The 12,808-nt window shown below is 50.6% G+C and overlaps 1 long non-coding RNA gene across 4 annotated transcripts in view; it reads left to right on the top strand.

The window, feature by feature from the left end:
* Positions 1-12,808, top strand: part of LOC137627326 (uncharacterized) — a 700,057-nt gene that overhangs the window by 54,439 nt on the left and 632,810 nt on the right. The gene's annotated exons all lie outside the window — the stretch shown is intronic.

Here is a 12,808-nt window from a genome sequence, read left to right as displayed (position 1 = left end):
CCTACGCCTTCCAGACCTTCTACTTCCTGTGCAGACGGCCAGCAGCCTGATCTCGTCAGCCGACGGGCACCGGTCCCTTCGGGGCAAAGGGATGTCGCCCACGGTGTGGGCACTTCTCTTGCGCGTCAGGGTTCCCTTGCGCGCCCTTCTGCCCGTTCACGCGTAGTTACACACCAACGCTCTCCTGCTCGTCAGCGCTCTCCTGATCGCCAGCGCTCTCCTGCTCGCCAGCGCTCTTCTGATGATCAACGCCCTACTGCTCGCCAGCGCTCTCCTAAGGATAATGAACATCCTCCTGTTCCTGCTGCGCGCCCAGCGCGCCAACGGTCTCCTGAGCGCACTAGATCTCTTGCTCATCAACGCGCACCTGCGTTTCCAGTTCCTGACACGCGCCCACTCTCCCTAGAACTCCGGTTCAGGACTTGGGCAAGGACTTAACTTCTCCTCGCCCTCGCGATCCTGCTCGTCAGTTTTCTCCTGCGCAGCAACGCGCGCGGTCTCCTGCGCGTACATCTAGAGTTCCTGCACGCCCTCGCGCCTCCTCTTCCTGAGCCCACTCGCGAGCGTTCGCCTTTGTGCGTCGCGCCGACAGTTCCTGTGCAGCCTTCTACGCGCCGTCTCCCTGCTCGCCAGCGTTCTCCAGCGCGACAGCGATCTCCGACGCGTCAACGTTCTCGTCAGCGATCTCCTGCGAGTCAACGATCTCCAGCGCGTCAGCGTTCTCCTGAGCGCCGGCGATCTCCAGATCCTCCGCATGATCCATCGCCTGCGCGCAGGCGCTCTCCTACGCGTCAGCGCCCAGCAGATCCAGAGAAACATAGATCCCCTGCGATCAGCTCGCCCATGCGCGGTTGCTCGCCTGCGCGTTCTACGCGCTATCGCTCGCCAACGCACCACCACGCGCCATCGCTCGCCTGCGCGCCAGCGTTCACCAACGCTCCATCGATCGCCGACTCGGCATCGCTCGCCCACGCGTCACAGGTCTCCAGGACACTATCGGTCCCCTGGCCTTCAGCGGTCTCCTGAGCGCTCTCGTTTGCCCACGCGCCAACGCGCTCACTCGCCAACGCGCCAGCGCGCTCACTCGCCAGCTCGCCCGCTCGCCCACGCGCCAGTTTGCCCGCTCGCCCACGCGCCAGTTTGCCCGCTCGCGATCGCTACAGCGCTCGTTTGTCTCCGTGCGATTGCGCGCCCGCGCTCCAACAGCCCCTCGCGCGCGACTCTTTCGTGTCACCCTCGTGCGAGCGTCGGCACGACCCCCATTCGCGTCGGGTCGCAGCTCGCGGCAGCAGCAGGGACGCGCGTCACCAGGTAGCAGTTGGAATTGCCTCCTCCTAAGCGCAGGTCTCTTTTGCAGGACAAGGAAGGACCTTCGGAGAGGTCAGGCAACTTTTTTCCCCTTCTTTTTTACAGGCAGGTCCAGTGGTGTCCACTCCGAAGGATCGCCCGATCCCCTTCCTTCGCGGGAATTTCGGACTCTGTGTCCGTGTCTCGGCAGTCCTGGTTTGGTCCTTTGATGCGGGCGTTAGTGGAGGCTATGAAGCCGGCACTCGCCGATCTAGGACACAAGCCAGCGACGGCCTCGCCCCCGCTGAAGAGAAGGAGAGGAGTGGACTTCGTGGTGACTTCTCCCAGGGAGAAGTTGGTTCCTAAGAGGTCCGTCAGGAAGGCCCCGTCCCCTTCGCAGTCGTTTTCTCCTTCTCCCGTGGACGAGGCTTTTCCGTCCTCGGGAGAGTCCAGTGAGGCGGTGGTCTCCCCCTCGGCACCAGAACTCGTGGAGGAGAATCGTCTTGCGCGGAGTTTGCCTACCAGACCACCTTGCTGGAGTCTTGTATCCTGCCCAGGAGGGAACCCAAGGACTCCAAGACGTTGCCGAAGTCTTCTGCACGTATTCGTCAGGAACCAGCTAGACCCCGGGAGAACGTCCACGTGTCTCCCCAGGAAGAGCTTCCGGGGAAAAGAGACTTAGCTGCCAATCCGCAGGGAGGGGAGCAGCAAGAGTCTGAGCATGCCTTCTGGCAGGTCCTTGGCCTCATGAGACAGCTCAACGGGTTCATGGACCCTGTGATCGCCCCCCGTGAAGGCAAGGACACGGTCCTGGATCAGGTTTATGGGACTCAGAAGCCCCCAAAGGCCAGCGCAGCTCTGCCCTGGTCCCAGGGGCTGAAGAGTGCCAGAGCCAGGGCTAATGCTCAGCTCGCAGTACTCGCTACCTCCAGTCGTTCCTCTGCCGGGAACAAACTCCTCCCACCTCCTCGTCTCCAGCAGAGGAGGTATTTTGAGATCATGGGGGAGTCTAGCCTCGCTCTTCCCCTCCACCATTCGGTAGAAGAGCTGACTAGGGGAGTTCCTCTTGAGCAGCTCTCCGCCCGGCAGGTGACGTTCTCGGCGTCAGAGATTCTAAGCCATGAGAAGGTCGCGAAGTGCCCCATGCAGGCCACTTCGTGGCTGGATGTCTGGCTAGGTTCTCTGGGCATCCTATTGCGCTCTGAGGATCTGTCTAAGGAGAGTAATAGGAAGGCCCTGGAGACCTTCCTCCTCTCGGGCACTCGCTCCATCGAGTTCCTGGCGCATCAGGTTACCAACCTGTGGGCCAACTCGGTGCTCAAGCGTCGTGATGCGGTGACCGAGAAGATCCATCCGAAGGTCCCCGCCGTGGACGTCAACAGGCTCAGACACGCCTCCCTCCTCTGGGGGAATTTGTTTGAGCCCCAGGACATGGAACGTACAGCTGAGAGGTGGAGGAAGTCGAGTCAGGACTCCCTCCTCCAAAGGGCCCTTGCATCTCGGCCCTACAAGCCTCCAGCTCCACAGCAATATCAGCAGCAGCCTCGCAAGACACCGAAGCAGGCCCCGGCAGCTAAGAAAGTGGTGTCTAAGCCCCAGCCCTTTCCTGCCAAGGACAAGAGGGGCAGTAAGTCCTCCAGGGGAGGCAAGACTCCTAGAGGGAGCGGCCGCGGCCGCAAGCGCTAGGAGTGGCAGTCCCCCTGCGTGTCCACCTGTGGGGGGATGCCTTCAAAGTTGCGTGCACAGGTGGCAGCAACATGGGGCCGATGCTTGGACGGTCTCCGTGATCGGCCAAGGCTATCGCGTCCCATTCACGACATCTCAACCTCCCCTGACAGCGAATCCAGTGTCGTTGAGCTCCTATGCCATGGGATCGGTAAAGGGGCTAGCCCTTCGGGCAGAAATCGAGACCATGCTCAAGAAGGATGCTCTCCAGGAGGTTGTCGACGGCTCCCCAGGCTTCTTCAGTCGACTCTTTCTTGTAAAGAAGGCATCTGGAGGCTGGAGACCCGTCATCGACCTCTCAGCTCTGAACAAGTTTGTCAAGCAAACTCCATTCAGCATGGAGACAGCGGACACGGTCAGACTTGCGGTGAGACCACAAGACTTCATGTGCACACTGGATCTGAAGGACGCGTACTTCCAGATCCCAATCCATCCGTCTTCCAGGAAGTACTTGAGATTCTGCCTAGACAGCAAGACCTACCAGTTCAAGGTACTGTGTTTCGGTCTCTCCACAGCACCTCAGGTGTTCACCAGAGTGTTTACCCTGATTTCGTCGTGGGCGCACAGGAACGGCATCCGTCTCCTCCGTTATCTGGACGACTGGCTGAGCCTAGCAGACTCGGAGTCGGCCCTTCTTCGACACCGAGACAGGCTTCTGGGACTTTGCCAGGATCTGGGGATCGTGGTAAATCTCGAGAAGTCCTCTCTGCAGCCGTCCCAACGACTGGTTTATCTAGGCATGTTGTTAGACACCAATCTCCACAAAGTCTTTCCATCAGACGACAGGATAGCAAGGCTGAGGAGGGTGGTGGAACCCTTCCTCAGGCGAGAAGAGCTTCCTGCCCAATCGTGGTTGCGTCTCTTAGGTCACCTGTCCTCCCTGGCCCGTCTGGTCCCAAACGGACGTCTCAGGATGAGATCCCTGCAGTGGCGGCTCAAGTCCCGGTGGAATCAAAGATCCGATTCCCCAGACTTCCTGGTCCCGATAGAACCTTCGGAACAGGCGGACCTGCGGTGGTGGCTGGTCGACGAGAACCTGCGAAAGGGAGTGTATCTTCTCGTCCTCCCCCCGGAATTGACACTTTTCGGACGCGTCAAAAGAAGGGTTGGGGCGGCGCACATTCTGAACCAGAGGACCACAGGCCTTTGGTCAGAATCAGAAAAGTACCTGCACATCAACCTGCTTGAAATGAAGGCCGTTTTCCTGGCTCTTCAACAGTTCCAACGGACCCTGGCGGGTCACTCTGTGGTGGTGATGAGCGACAACACCATGGTAATGGCTTATATCAACAAGCAGGGAGGTACTTTTTCGCAGCAGCTATCTCATCTTGCAGTAGAGATTCTGAGGTGGACCGAAGTTCACTCGATAACACTATCAGCTCGCTTCATTCCTGGCAAGAGGAATGTGCTCGCCGACAGTCTGAGCAGGGCTTCGCAGATAGTGAGTACCGAGTGGTCTTTGGATCCTCAGATAGCCAACAAAGTCCTAACTTTGTGGGGTTCCCCGACCGTGGATCTGTTCGCGACAGCTTTGAATTTCAAGCTGCCTCTATACTGCTCCCCAGTCCCGGACCCCAAGGCACTCTGGCAAGATGCTTTCCAACAACGGTGGGACAACATCGACGTGTACGTATTCCCACCGTTCTGTCTGATGAGAAGGGTGCTCAACAGGACCAGACTATTGGTCAACTTGTCGATGACTCTGATAGCTCCGCTGTGGCATCACGCGTAATGGTTCCCGGACCTTCTGCAGCTCCTGACGGAGCTCCTGAGAGAACTTCCCCCACTACACGAGCTACTCAGACAACCACATTGCAACATCTTCCACAGAGCCGTAGCATCGCTTGGGCTTCACGCTTGGAGACTGTCCAGCGTCTCCTCACGGAGAGAGGCTTTTCGCAACTGGTTGCAGAGAGGATGTCTCTGCACCTGCGAAAGTCCTCAGAGGGAGTCTACCAGGCGAAGTGGAGAGTCTTCTGTGGGTGGTGTCGTGGGAGGGGTATCTCTCCACTCGCTGCCACTATTCCAGCAATAGCGGAGTTTCTCGTCTATTTGCGGGAGGAAATGCGCCTTTCGGTCTCAGCGGTGAAAGTCTATCGCTCAGCCTTAAGCTTGGCTTTTAGGCTGAAAGGAGTGGACATTTCTTCCTCGCTGGAACTCTCTTTACTCATACGTAGCTATGAGCTTACCTGCCCTCAGTCGGAAGTGAGGCCTCCTCCTTGGAACGTGGTTCGGGTCCTCAGGGCTCTTAAGAGACCTCCCTTCGAACCATTACGCCAGGCCTCTGATCGCCACCTGTCTTGGAAGACGGCTTTCCTGCTCGCTCTGGCCTCTGCCAAGCGAGTTAGTGAACTTCATGGTCTCTCGTACGACGTCGCCCATTCAAGGGGATGGGGGGAGGTAACGTTCAGGTTCGTCCCTGAGTTTGTTGCCAAGACTCAGAACCCTGGAGTGCCGGATCCACGGTTCGACTCTTTCAGGGTCGCGAGTCTCCGTTCTGTATCAAGCGACCCAGACCAGCTGCTACTAGGTCCAGTGAGGAGTCTGAGGTGTTACTTGAAGAGAACAGCTGCAGTTCGTCCTCAGGTGCAAGCATTGTTTGTTAGCACCGGCAGCACTAAGAGGAGGGTCACCAGGAACACCATCTCGGCTTGGATTCGAAGGTTTATCCATCACGCCTTGAATCCGGACCCTCCTCCGTCACGTCGCCCTAGGGCACACGACGTCAGGGGCATCGCTACGTCCCTGGCCTTCAAGAGAAACTTCTCTGTGACGCAGGTACTTCAAGCTGGGGTCTGGAAGCGTCAGACGACCTTCACAGCCCACTACCTGCAGGACGTGACCCAGAGGAGCCTCGATACTTTCTCTATCGGCCCTGTGGTGGCTGCACAACAGCTGGTCTAACCTCAGGCTCCTTTATGGACAAGTAGCAGTAGGTTGAGGGCGTTGTTACCCGGTTTTAGTCTGCGTGAATGAAAGAGTATGTCTGACCCTTACTTCTTTCTTCATCCTCCCCTCTCATGGGGAAGCAGCATTCTGGTCTCCGCATAGCTGACCTCAACCTCTGCAGGTAAACCATGCTTCCTTGTGTTCCTAATTAAGCTTAATACTGTTGCGTCCCCCATACCTTGACGAGGTGGTAATGGGAACGTCCTATCCTAGATTCCTATCTAAAGGTCTCAAGGTCAACTTCATAGGACGAGTCACGCTCTTTCCTCCACACACAACTTATGTAGGCCACACGTTCCTTGCGAAGCAAGGAACTTGTGAGGTGCAGGGACTCCCTTTCTCGAGTGATGCTCACTTGGAGTCGGAGTCCCCGGGTAAAGCCAAAGTCAGTAAGGCTGGGGACTTTCCACCCTTCCTAAGGGGTAAGTCACCCAATGTAAATAGCGTGGTTTGTATTTCGGTTACGGAACAAATGACAAATTCGGAGATAATTTGTATTTTTCCTAACCATACAAACCTTAGCTATTTACACATATTTGCCTGCCAGCCCTGTCCCCCAAGTGAAGTCCTATCTCTAAGTGAAGTGAAGCAAATCACTGGTGTTGGGGTGGGGGGGAGGGGTAGCAAGCTACCCCTTCCCCTACCCCCCGCTAACTAGCGCGGGGGTAGTTAACCCTCGTTAAAATCTATTGGCTCGTCAATTTCAGCTACGCCGAAAGGTAAACCCAGTGTAAATAGCTAAGGTTTGTATGGTTAGGAAAAATACAAATTATCTCCGAATTTGTTACATTTTGTTACATTTATATGGGATTCGGTAATTTTGTATTCCCATTCAAACAATTGTCCAGTGACAGAATTATGTCTCTCCCTACGGAGTTCGTTTCCTTTGAGAGAGTGTATACTTTGGTTTTCAGGTAATTATGAAACTATCTTTGTGCCAAAGAGTAAAGTGCAAATTATTTAGTGATAAATTGTGCAGTGAATTTTATTTAGTGGAGAGTGCTTCTTGACCTGTCGTTATCCTAGCCTTAGACCTCTGTCGAGCTCCTGGACCCAGGGGAGAAGTTAAGTCGAACGGCGAAAGGAATCGAGAGGGTAACCAGGCGTTACAGTCTTTTAAGACCCGAACTGAAGTCCTCTCGAGCGTTTTCTGTCGATCACCAGAACGGTCACCCTCGCTATAGATAATGCGAGGTATTAGTGTTATCAAAGGCGCTAAGCTGAAAACAAAATTAGATTCGTTCTGCGTGTGTTACGTTTCATGCGGCGCAGACGAGGTGCCGCTACCTCCACCTGATGGGTGTCGTCTATCGACAGTGGCAAGCGCTATGGATCGACGAAGTTAATGCTGAATACGTTTCGCCTAAGGTTGATCCTTGATCTTTCTAGTTAGGCATGAAACAGCATCTATCTTCGTTTATGCAGTCTTTTCAGCCTGCCGTTAACAGTGCGGTTGGGTGTCTCGATTCCGGTCTTTGACGCGGTCGCACAGGCGTCGTGTCTTTAACGGTGAGGACTTGTTGTCGCACAGGCGGCCTACCAACCGCAATGTTCAGTGGTGGGGGAAAGTGGATGCTTTACTTCGATTACCTGCTCAACGCAAACCGACTGCTCATAGCACCTAGTATCATTCTATACAAACGCGCCGACGTTCGCCAGGCAGCAAAGCCGGCGAAGCGTCATCGGAACGGTGCGGCAACGGAAACGGAACGTCGACGGAATGGAGCGAAGCGCCACGTCAGTGTGGACGCTTCAGCGTCAGTGTCGACACTTCAGCGTCAGTGTGGACACTTCAGCGTCAGTGTGGACACTTCAACGTCAGTGTGGACGCTTTCAGTGTCAGTATGGACACTTCAGCGTCAGTGGACGCTTCAGCGTTAGTGTGGACGCTTCAGCGTCAGTGTGGACGCTTCAGCGTCAGTGTGGACGCTTCAGCGTCAGTGTGGACGCTTCAGCGTCAGTGTGGACGCTTCAGCGTCAGTGTGGACGCTTCAGCGCTAGTGTGGGCGCTTCAGCATCTGTGTGGAAGCTTCAGCGTCGGGGTGGACGCTTCAGCGTCCGGGTGGACGCTTCAGCGTCTGGGTGGACGCTTTGCTACCTATGACAATAGACTTTGATGTCTACCTGACCATGAATGTCTAGTGTTAAGTTATTGTTGCTCCAGGCGCTATATTAAGAAATAAATCTTAACTAGAAAGATATTATATTCTTGGACCAAGGCCTGCTTGGCTAACTCTTGGTTGTGAGAACTAGAATTAAAACCTCTAAGTATTGAGGTCTAAATTCAGAATCATAAGGAGTGGATTCCTAAGAATCAAGACTTCTCTTCCTAGGATAGAGATTGTAAAAGGAAGGGAATAACTTTCAGAAACTCATGAGAATTTTTCTAAAGAGTTTCCCTCATATTTTTTACCTGCTGCTCCTCGTTCCGACTTCAGAGTTTTCGCTAGTTGAGTTGATGGTGTCGCTATTTATTTTATTTTATTTTTATTACAAGCCAGCTACAACCCTAGTTGGGAAAGCAAGATGCTTTAACCCAAAGGGCTCCTTTAGGGAACGATGGCCTAGTAAATTAATGGTAAAATAAATTAATAAATTAACATTAAATCATTCTCAGGAAAATAACGAACCTTACTGTAGAGATTGATACAGCGCTTGCAGCTGCAACAACAGAAAGGGCATTAAGGCCTTTATGAGAATAGAACGTAAAAGTATATCTCCCACCACGGGCAGATCTTTTATGATTTAAGGTATTATGTTTTTAAACCGCTTCTGTTAGTGACTCGTAAACATAGCGCAGTGCTCTGGAGGAGGTGTTTGTTCGTGTTCACCTTGCCCCTAGTCCTATATCTCTTCCATACGTTCCAACCCTTGGGAAAAGGAAGGTCGGTAGGCTGGGGTTCTTCACGGACCTTGTGCATTAAACGTCTGTTCTGCCGAGCAATATTGTTGATGCAGTCCAAGACGTTCTTTCTTCACTTTGGAATGATGAAGTAATGCTCTTTTCTTCGCCTATGATTGGCGAGCTATGACATCACAACCATGTGACATAGTATCTTGAAAAGAGCGAAGTTGGAATGTCTTGAAGCGATCAGTTCGTCATCGCTATGGTATCATGGATCTTGTAACTTTTTTCTGCATATTAGAATGCAGTTCCCTGACGAAAGTGACATTCTACGTTTTCCCTGTCTTCCAGACTAGGAAGTTACTCGTCATGTATGCACGCGAACAGAACATACCTTCGCAGCAAACGTGTTTTGATGCTTAAGCAGGAAGCAATCGAGTGTGTTTTTTCTTCCGCGAGAGAAGCGGAAGTCAGACAAGTCACATACAATCCTAGCTCTTCCTCTGGATTCTGACTCACTTTCAGGGAGGAAAGACTTTGCCCTCATCGAAGGACGCAAAAGCTAGACTTGGTAGTCACCAATCAATTTGTCCTAGACCTTTCAGGAGTCGTATGTTTTCTATTAACTTATCCTGCAGTATCTAACGTTCGCCGGAAGTTTTTTCTTTTCGGAAGAAGGCGACGTGTCAGCACCAGAATCGTGTAAGACACATAGTTCTTCTGGGGAAAAGGTGCTCAGTTTGCTTCTGTTCACACTTCTTCTCCTCCCCCAGTTTGGGGAAAGGTCTATTACTTTCTTCTGAGGTCTAGCGACTACTGTTGACGGTATCTCACAGCATTGGATATGTTCAGTTCGCGCACAAGGCGCGCTTGAAATGTCATTGGCACTCTCCCAGGTCGCTCACAGGACTGCGGTTGATGTTCTCTCCCGGCCTTCGCCCATGCTTGGGTTGGCGCACTCGCTACCCCGCAAGTGTAGATTTGGTCTGAGCTAAAAGAGGTCTATTTCATCTGTGTTTAGCGTTTACGATTCTCGGGGGGAGAATATTTTCTCCTAAAGAGTCTAAGGACTACCAGAGATCAAAGATATGTTTTCCGATCAGTGTCAGAAGGCATAGTTCTCCTATGCTTAGTAACGCTTCCTTGCAGAGATATGCTCGTGTTACGAGAAGCGCTAGAGCGGGTGCTTGTAGAAGTCTGGTCTCTCTCTTACGGCAGACGTCACGCAGACACAGACGCAAGTTCTGGTCTCTCCCTCACGCAGTCACAGACGCAGACGCCAGTCTGGTCGTATGTTGGACGCTGACAGTCAAAGTTGATCCTTTCAACAAGTTATCCCATTTTCGCGGTCTGCCAAGTTCTGCAACCATGTGAAGGAGGTGAAAGAAATGTCGCAAGAGTGGGACGAGGATATGGTTCGTTCTATGCAATTCTGCAACAAGATCGATGACATCATGACTCCCTACAGGATGCTCTTCGAGCGAAAAAAGAAGCAGCGGCAGCAACTTCCGATAACAATGTTCTTCCAGCCTCGCAAAAAAGAACCAGTTCCTCCTGCTAATACGCCTTCGGAAGAAATTGAAGAAGTGTCCCAGGAAGAAGTTGAAGAGGTGTCCCAGGAAAAGACACCTCCGTCTGAAGAGACTTAAAATACTATCATTGGCTGCACAGTAGAAGACATCATCAGCTTCATCATCATCATTTCTACTGTGCAGCAAATTCATCGCCATCATCATTCAAGTTTTTCTTCAACTTTCGTGGTGAGTACAGTAACAATATTTATTTTTTTATACATGTTTTACTTCAATATTCTAACATTTTAATATTTGTGCCTGTTTTAGTTTAGTATGCATTAAGTTAAAGGGAAGGTTTTAAAAGTCTGAATATACATGTTATAACCTATCATATTTTTTTGTTTAAAATTTACATTTACGTACGTAAAACAACTCTCTCTCTCTCTCTCTCTCTCTCTCTCTCTCTCTCTCTCTCTCTCTCTCTCTCTCTCTCTCTCTCTCTCTCTCTCTCTCTCTCGTAAATTGTTTTCCTGCTTTGCTACGTATGTACTGTATGATTTTATATAGATACAGTAAATAATATTTGTAATAACATATTTTCTAAAAGCTTTTACTGTAATATCATTATTTATCACTTTCATCATGCGTGTTAAATGCCTTCGTTCGTTTATTACGATCGAAGATGGAGCGTAGTTTATGACGCCGCCGTTTCAGGCGGCGTCATAAAGAAAAACATTTCATTTGGAAATCCTAAGAAAAATTAAGTAAAACATTGGTAATAACAAAATCAACATACTGTATAATCACTATAATCAATGCAAAAACTAACCTATACACAGATGTGTAAATGCGTTTGTTTCTTCATTATGATCAGAGATAAACGTAAACAAAACATTGGTTGCCATTTTTTATCGTGCTTTTTGGCGTGTTTAGGAAACGCATGATATAAAATCGGCTTTAATATTTGGGCCTGTTTTAGTTTAGGGTACTGTAGTACATGCATTAAGTGTTCTGTACATTAAAGGGTAGTTTGTTAACAGTACTACGTACAAGGGAAGGTTTTAAAAGTCTGAATATACATGTTAAATAAATACGTAAATATGGTGTCACTACTTCGCGAATTTTCACCTATCGCGGTCGGGTCTGGAACCTATCTACCGCGATAAACGAGGGCTCACTGTATTGGGTAAGTCTTTAAGAACAATGGGTTCTGTACTCAAGTTCCTATGTTAAAGACAATCCACACTGTTAGTTCCACTCACACACAAGCTTCTGCAGGCCTCTATCAGTGCATTACCTCATATCGGCACTTGATTTTAGCGAGGGTAGGGTCCCTTCTACTATCGATCACAGATCGAAATAGAGAGGACCCCGGGTCATGACCAAGGCCAGTTGGTGAGGACTTCCTCCCTCCTAAGAGTAAGTCACCCTATAAATAGCGAAGGTTTGTATCTGTGTCGGAACAAATAACAAATTTGGAAATAATTTGTATTTTTCCTAACATACAAACCTGGAGCTATTTATACAAATTGGCCTGCCACCCTGTCCCCCGAGAAGTCCTGCCATAAAGCAAAGTGGTTACTCAGCCGAGAGGTGTGAGTGAGCGGGTTAGCCAGTCTACCCCACCCCCCACCCGCTAACTAGCGGATGGGGTAGTTATCCCTCACTAAAATTATCATGGCTTTTCTTTCAGCTGCGCCGAAAGTATACCCTGTAAATAGCTCCAGGTTTGTATGTTAGGAAAAATACAAATTATTTCCAAATTTGTTATATTTACAACATTTAAATAAAAATTAATAAAAAGGGGGAGCACAGCAGATAATTATTGTTTATTTTAAGTAAACCACGAGGTACTTTACTGGAGTTGTATTGTCATGTGCTTACGTGGAGTTAGTAGTAGGCTGTGGAAGGTTTTCGGCATTGCAATCTCATTCCCTGGAAAGGGAAATAAATTAAATTATTAAACGCTCACTTACTTCTACAGGCTGGGAACACGAAGTCGTGTGGTTAAAACCTTTAAGCAAATTAAATAAAAGTGCAAACTTAGGAATTTAAACACTACACGTGGGAAACAACACTCACAGGGTGAATTAATTAAGGTTAGGAGCAACGGCACACGTGGTTGGGACATAAGGAATAGGATGAAAAGGTTCAGTGTGTAGGATCTTTCGTTAAAGGACAAAGGAAAAAATGAGATGTGATAAAGAAGGGATGGGAAGCTGGGTAAGGATGATGAGGATCTCAAAATACAGACACCTTACCTTGATGAAAAGGACTCTGATTCCTCCCTTGTGGAGGATGTGTCACAGGTACTACCTCTCTTTAATCTTGAGAGCGAAGAGAGGTGATGTTCCTCTCACGGATGTTGGTTAGCGAAGAAAGATGCCCAGCCGCTCCTAGGTCGACTAAACTCCCTTTTGCCCCCAAGTGGGGGGGGGGGGTTGGAAGGTAATTGGCCTGACCGCTGTCCCATTGGTCAGGCCTTGTC

This window comes from Palaemon carinicauda, chromosome 2, assembly GCF_036898095.1.
Source record: "Palaemon carinicauda isolate YSFRI2023 chromosome 2, ASM3689809v2, whole genome shotgun sequence".
Classification (NCBI taxonomy): Eukaryota; Metazoa; Arthropoda; class Malacostraca; order Decapoda; family Palaemonidae; genus Palaemon; species Palaemon carinicauda.
The sequence above is the reverse complement of the archived record's forward strand: the minus strand, read 5'-3'. Positions and strand labels throughout refer to the sequence as shown.